Source organism: Triticum dicoccoides, chromosome 5B (genome assembly GCF_002162155.2).
Source record: "Triticum dicoccoides isolate Atlit2015 ecotype Zavitan chromosome 5B, WEW_v2.0, whole genome shotgun sequence".
Lineage (NCBI taxonomy): Eukaryota > Viridiplantae > Streptophyta > Magnoliopsida > Poales > Poaceae > Triticum > Triticum dicoccoides.
Window position 1 is genome coordinate 483157613 of NC_041389.1, and position 7561 is coordinate 483165173.

A 7561-nucleotide genomic window follows, 5' to 3' on the forward strand; every position below is an offset into this window, starting at 1 on the left:
GATCATGCATCATCGCCTCTGTCTCTGCCTAGCTGCCGCTGTCCTCCTTCTCATGTCTTCCAGAAAGGGCAGCAGGGAGCATCTCTTTCTCGTGGCGGCGACAACCTTCGAGCCTGTATCTGAATTTTCTATGCATTATCTGGAGCCCTTGGGCGCGCCGCTGTCAGCTCCACCACACTCGAGCACCCAGCCGGAGGTACGCGCGCGGGCGTCGGCGCGGTTTCAGTTGGGTGCATCACTTCGAGGGGATTGAATGGCTATTGGACAGGTTCGTCCATGTGCAACCACCCATTTATTGTACATCTGACTTCTTTATTTATAGATCCTATGTGGATGTTAACAGAAGGTGATCAGTATATTCGAGCCCGGAAGAGATCTGAACTGGAAGTTGTGAAAATTGACCTGAATTTCGTTGATCCAGATGAATCCTGTAACTTGTATCGAGTTCAAACAGTAAGTTGTTTCTCACTGACAAAACATCGGTTTAATTTGATGGTTCAACACTGATTTGCACTACTTGAGAAATTATTAGGATTTACAAACTAAACTGGACATTATAAACAAGTAGCAAACAACATATTGTAGGAAACTGAAATTATAACCATGTACTCCCTCTGTACAGAAATTTAAGAGTGTTTAGATCACTACTTCCCCAAGCAACACAGCGAAGGATAGTGAGATAATTTTTGTTTTGTTTTGGTTCTACTTGAGATAATAAAGGTATTGTAATGCAGGACTGACAGCAGCAGCAGGCTATCGTTCTCATGCCCGAGAAACCCTAGCAACCAGCCCCATCTTACTCGCCTCCCTCGCCACGTCAAAATGAGCATGGGCCGCAACCACTCCTCGCCTACGTAAAGCGTGTGCCAGATCTGAGCCAGTGAAGGTAATGGTGCCCCGTGCGATGCATCATTGTTGTAATGGAAAATAGCATAATTTAGACGCCTAATTTGTGGTTGTGCAAGTTGTAGCCTTTTTGAGGTGGAGCAACTTTGTGGTCTGCTAATTTAGAGAGACTGGTTGGCCTTCAATTATTTGTGTCATTGCTTGTGATCCTACTAGCTCAGTGTGAATTGGTTGTTTAATTGTTTCCCGTTTATACCCCCTACATGCACTAAACTTTTTATCTAGCACTAATGATATTTATTTTATCACAGGTTGGAACTGCTCTGTCAGATCCTTACCTCTCTTTTGTAGCGACACTGAATGGTTTGGCTGGTCCACAGCACGGTCTTAGGTAATCTTGATTTTACATGGTGAATGTTCTCTGTTGCATCATGATCAACTTGTGCTTGCCAAATGGATCTCCTGAAACAAATTCAGTATAATGTGGAACAATTGGTCAAAATATAAAAGTTTGGTTCCTGTCAGTTTAGTTAGTGGCCTATATGAATTCGATTTGGACCACAATATTTCTGTACAGTTATTGATTTTCTAGCGTATAACTTAGTTTTGTTAGCTCCTATCTGGTTCTTTTTTATAATATCATTTTATATGTCGCAAGCTTACTCTGTTCACGAGAATTTCTCCATGTTTATGAAGAAGCGATTTGGGTTCAGAGCACCTTCGGTTGTAAGAATTTGTTTTCTAATTTTGTTGGTCTGTCACAAAGCATTGATTTTTCATCCGCAAACAAAACAAAGCATTGATTTTTGTTTGCTTTACAATTTTTCAGGAGTAATGGAATGTTTATTGGCTGGTGGGGGCATGTTCAAGTATGCGAAATGATGAGCTCCTACTTTTTATTCCAGCTCTATGCCGTAGGTGAGCTGCGACCTTCTTCCTCACGTGTTCGTGATAATCAGATAACCTCCAGAAGGAATTGTGATTGTGATTAGTGTCTTTAGACATTGGCTATATTCGTCAGTACTCACCATCCCTTTCATTTCTCCTCATTTCTTAAATGTATTGGCCTCTGGTATATGCAATTGAAATTGATGTGCCAAACAACAAGAAAAAGTAGTAACAAGAAATAACTAGATTTTAATTTGATTTTGGACATGAGTTAGGAACAAGTGCAGTTCTCTAATTTTGAGCGAGCGAGAGAGAGGAGTACATATCTAAGCTACACTTGTGCCTATGTTCTCAATAGTTTCAAACTGATGTGTTTCTTGCCTTACATGAATTGAACCATGCTAGAAATCAGAGACTGGACAACTGTAGTTTTAGTTTTTAGTTAAAGTATATTATCTGCTAGCTACTGTATACTATGCAACACCACATTTTGAATTATCCAATAGAATTGATGTTCAGACTGTTTTAGGTAGCAGACTGTAACATATGGGGACCCCTGATGTGTACTAGGAAGTGTTTGTTCATTAGTATGGCAACATGTGTTGTAGTGGCCAGGACCCTCTGGTGAGCTCATCCACTCTTTAGTTTTCCACCCCTTTTAATGTTTAATTTTGTTGGCCTTTTAACGTTTAAGAACACCAACCGCTCCAATTCGGTCGACGATGGAGGTTTTCTTCATCCTTGCGATATCAAATCCCCAGTCGCCTAGCAGACCCGTGACACATGCCCTCCTCGCCCCCAACCCCCTCTTCTTGACCATTTGTGCCTTTATTTTTTTATATTATGTTAATAAACCATGTGCTAATACTTTCATGATGTTATTGTCATTGGAAAAAGAAGTTTAATACACCCGAGCATTGTTTTGTTTTTGATCAGGTGTATGGATGTGCCTATAACTAAACATAAAAATAGGATAGACACTAAATTCTTTAAAGCAGTAGAAACTAGGAAGTACACAGAGGCTTACTTTCCTGTATTTGGGTGTATATGATTTTTGATATAAAATGAAAAGGCAGAGTTGTTCTCACTATGCCAAACTCCACCTTTACTTAAAGCCTTCTATCAGTAGGATATAAGTATGGCAGACTCATTGATCACGTGATGTTGCACACATACAAAAGAACTCATGCACCCAAGTTGTCCCATATTATTATTATGTGGATCCAGCTGTATATTTGATAGATAGGCTGGATGTGCAAGTTCTCTAGAATATGTAACTTCTGAATAACAAGAAACTGGTTTCAAATGCTCCTTCTTATTTTCTGTAGCATAGTTATCTGGTACCTTAGAATTCTATGTCATGGAAGGTAATGTCAAAATACGTTTTTCTTTTGATGAGCGCAATTAAGTGTGTCAACACAATATTAAAACTAGATTAAACATTAGCTTTGACCAGATGGCCATTTATTTTGTCATATTACAGGGCAGATAAAGAGTGGATGCCCAACTGCTCCGATGTAGGCCGCTCCGAATCAATTATCCGATATATGGCGTCACTTGAAGGTAACTAAGAAACCGGCGACCCAGTTTTTGTTGTGCCTGCATTATTTGCTATGCCAGAATACTTCCCATTACCCATATCTACTTTGGTATTTCCTTCTGCATGGGCTTATTAGATTTCAACCTTACATGTTCATCTTGGAAAAGATCTTACATCATAATTTGGTGTCTCCGATCAGTGCTAATCAATAAAAAAAATTGTTGTTTCTTGTCATGATGAACATTTTATAGTTGTAGCATAATTAGATGATGATATTTTTAAGGTTGACTGATTTATGAAAATACTTTCATTATTATTCTGCATATCGCCATTTCTTTTACTGTATACACGCTTTAGAAAGTTGGCTAAGTAATTGGTTCACAGTTAGTGTGCAGTGACATACCTCATCTCTTCATGCAAATATAATCCACGACATTGTCTATTTCTATTGTGTGCTCCATCGAGATGTTAAATGAACTTCGAAATACATATAGCACATGACGGAGACACATGACCACCGGAAGAGTTCACTAATTTATATGCTTAGGCAGGTTCACTGGATGATATGCATCATGGATCATAGGTACTATTTGGTTTAGTTTAATACAAAAATTCTCTATACAATATGTTGATATTAATGTATAATAACTGAAAACTTCCAGAGGTTAATGGGAAGGCGGAATTGATAAGCATAAGCATAAGCAGCTATAAATGTTTTGTCTGCTTGTGAACAGATAAAGCCAAAAAAGAATGTGCGCTATGATTATAAAAATATCACGCCATATGAGTATAAGTAAGAATACTAATGAGCTTCCACTCATGCTTATGAACTGATCCATCTACTTATATAGAATGATGAGATGTGATCATGCACTTGCATTATCCAATTTCTTACTACTAATTAGATAAGTTCAGCTGTAACGGAGTTGGTATCATGCCCTTTTACATTGTGTACATTGTTTGGTATTCAAGATAAAATCATGCTGTTTTTTTCCTCATTTGAATGTGAATGACATGATGCATGTTTCTATGCTCGCTGGTCCTCTTTTGTCCTGACCATTATGAATTTATAGCATGTCATATATACATAATTGATTTTTCCCATTAGATATCATATGCTTTGCCTTCTACCAATACTACTATTTATGGTCTCATGCCTCTCTGTCATGATTCTCCCAATTTCAAAGAGGTACAGAAATATTACTTTCTTTGACAGGGTTTGTCTATATTTATCTTTAAGGCTACAACCTGGAGTTTCATGGGGGTGTGAAGATGATACCTAAGTAATCTAGGGCATTGCTTTGGTAGGGGTTCACTTATGTACAAGAATGGCATGTTCTTTCTTGTGTAATATATTGTGGGTTTTTTTTTCGCTCAACACCATCTGGACTATGTACCACTGTAACCTGCTTTATAGTTTGGACCTGAGCGTTGGAGCATGGTGCTGGACAGGGAACAAGTCCCTAAGACCACTCTTTGGAATTCCAATATACATGGAGATAGAAGTGACATTTGAGGGCCAACAAATATGTTGTATCGTGGATGTCCCCCTTTACATCATTGTTTTATGAAATGCACTAACGCTCCCGGAAGGTTGTCCTGAGTATATTTGTATATTTGTTACAACAAGTATGATTTGGTTTGAAGTTATCCAATGTCGTGTGATGAACCTTGATGTTTAGTATGGAATCATTAGTAAGAGTTTAGTAACCTCCTGCTTTTTGAGATGTTACCTTTGTAGCGAAGATGTTTTTGGAATAATTTGAACCTATATTGGGCCGTTGCCTTATGCATGGATGTGCTGCAAACTTTGTTTTAGATTAGGACATTGCTCTCTCATGTTCGCCCTCTTGGTACTGAACTGAATGGAAGTGGTTACTGTTCATGGTCTCATGAATGTACTGAACAATCTTACGATAATGTTGAACTTGTCGGTCTAATGAATGTTTCTTCTTCTTCTTTATTTTGTTGTCCTATTTCAATATATACGCTAAACTAGGATTCCTACTAAATTAAGAATTACTTGCTTCACCACATTGTTGGGACAGGCACCCTCGCGCCAAGGCGCGTTACCGATCTAGTTCTTTGGTGAATGAAGGTAGTTCACGAAGAGGTTTCACATCCGAGCATCGTGGTGCCCTGCGAGTACATCTTGATTTGAGACGAGGACCTGGCGATGGACCCAGAGTACATCAAGATTGCAAGAAGCACGGGCTTGAGATCTCGCAGCCTGGGCTGGACCCAGCCAGAGTGAACGTAGGACGACAACAGCATGAAGGAACAACAACGAGGTGCACAAGTACGTACTCGGATAAGATACTTGCAGACACACCGATATATACTTTATGGTTAACAATCAATTTTCTCACAAAGAGGGAATAGAGCATTGCTCCTTCACAAAATTTGTAGATGAGGAAAAATTCACTGACAACAAGTTTGGGTTTTTTTCTCGATAAAGGACGCTTTTTATTGACTCATAATGTAACATTGAGGGATACAATCATAGTGAGTACACACACAGCTTCTGCATATTTAAGATGCACACAGCTAACACAAACACACACACAAACAAAGATCACGCCAGCAAAAGCAAAGTCATAGCAGACCAAAGCTATGCGTAGGAGGATGAAGAGAAAAAACGACGATATACAATAGTGACCATCTTGAAGTAATTAATGATGATCTTGGGGCGAACACCGCCACCGTTGCCACTGCCAGGGCTCTAAGCGCCCTTTTGCTGATCCTGGACCTTATCCCTCGTCTAACTAACGCCCTGAACTTGAACTAGGCACCCCGCGCGCTTTGCTCGTTATTGTTTCCTTGAATTCATAGGTACTCCCTCCATCTCAGTTTATAACGCATGCACGTCGTTTTAGGTTGACAATTTAACTAGCTAAATATGTATTATTTATAATAAAAAATATATTTGGAAACTATATCCTCTTGAGAATCCAATGGTATACTTTTGATGAAATAGAATGCATATTTGGTTAGTCAAATAGATAACCTATAACTATGCGCACGCTCTATAAACCGAGACGGAGAGAGTACTGGACAAACCTTTGGGACATCTCAATGGCAAGCCTCTGACTTGCAAATCATTGTACAAGGCAATCAGAGACCTACCGCCGTTCGTAGGCGCCATCTGGGAAAAATATGCCCCAGTAAATACATACATTTTCTATGGCTTCACTAGTAGAAAAGAGGGCTTTGGTTCAGACCGGGTTAGCCCATTAGTCCCGGTTCAATCCAGAACCGGGACTAATGGGGGCATTAGTCCCGGTTCGTGAGCCTAGGGGGCCGGTCGGGCCACGTGGGCCATTTGTCCCGGTTCGTTTGGACCTTTTAGTCCCGGTTGGTGCCACGAACCGGGACTAAAGGGTGCGATGCCCATTAGTACCGGTTCGTGGCACCAACCGGGACTAAAGGGTTAGACCTTTAGTCCCGGTTCGTGCCACGAACCGGTACTAATGGGGTTCGAGGCATTAGTACCGGTTCATGGCACGAACCGGTACTAAAGGTCCCATTTTCAAACTCTACCCCCCCTGATCGCCTTTTCAGTTTTCAAAAAAATAAAAGAAAATGATGAAAATGTCAAAAAAATAAAATAAAATAAGTTTGGTCTAGTTGTTGGGAAAATTTACAAATGTGAATTTCGACTTTATTTGCAAAATCTCTCTAGAATTTAGTAAAATGGGCATAACTTTTGCATACTAACTCGGATGAAAAAGTTTTTTATATGAAAAATCATCTACTCGAAAAGTTACATCCAAATTTAACAGGGGGTACCCCGTTAAACATTTTCAAAATCCTTAAAACCTAACAGAAAAAAAGTTACGGGGCTTTTAAGATCTAGAGGGGAAAAAATCGAAAAAATTTAAACTATGGTCAAACAATATGGTCAAATAATGGTCAAACTAATTATTCTAGAATATTAGTGTTACTAAATAATTATTTCAGTTATTTTGAATTTTGGTCAAATCTGGTCAAATTGTGGTCAAACTGTGGTCAAACAATGGTCAAACTAATTATTCAAGAAATATTAGTGTTACTAAATAATTATTGTTTTTTAAAACAATAGTTTCAAACTCAAACAATGAAATGTGTCAGTTCATTGCTCATGCAAAATTTCTGAGGGTTAATAGGATTGACATCTTACTATTGTCAGGAAAACAATAAGTTCAGACTTGGAAACAAGGAAGAATAGAACCTGAAAGTTAAGCGTGCTCAGGCTGGGGGAGTGGGAGGATGGGTGACCGTTCGGGAAGTTGGATGATTAGAAATGAG

The 7561-nt window shown here is 39.2% G+C and overlaps 1 long non-coding RNA gene across 1 annotated transcript; it reads left to right on the forward strand.

Annotated features, from left to right (window-relative positions):
* Positions 1-3183: 3183 nt before the first annotated feature.
* Positions 3184-4929, forward strand: LOC119305842. The gene is made up of 2 exons (XR_005148785.1): positions 3184-3297; positions 4491-4929. It is a non-coding gene; the product is annotated as an uncharacterized LOC119305842 (long non-coding RNA).
* The last annotated feature ends 2632 nt before the right edge of the window (positions 4930-7561 follow it).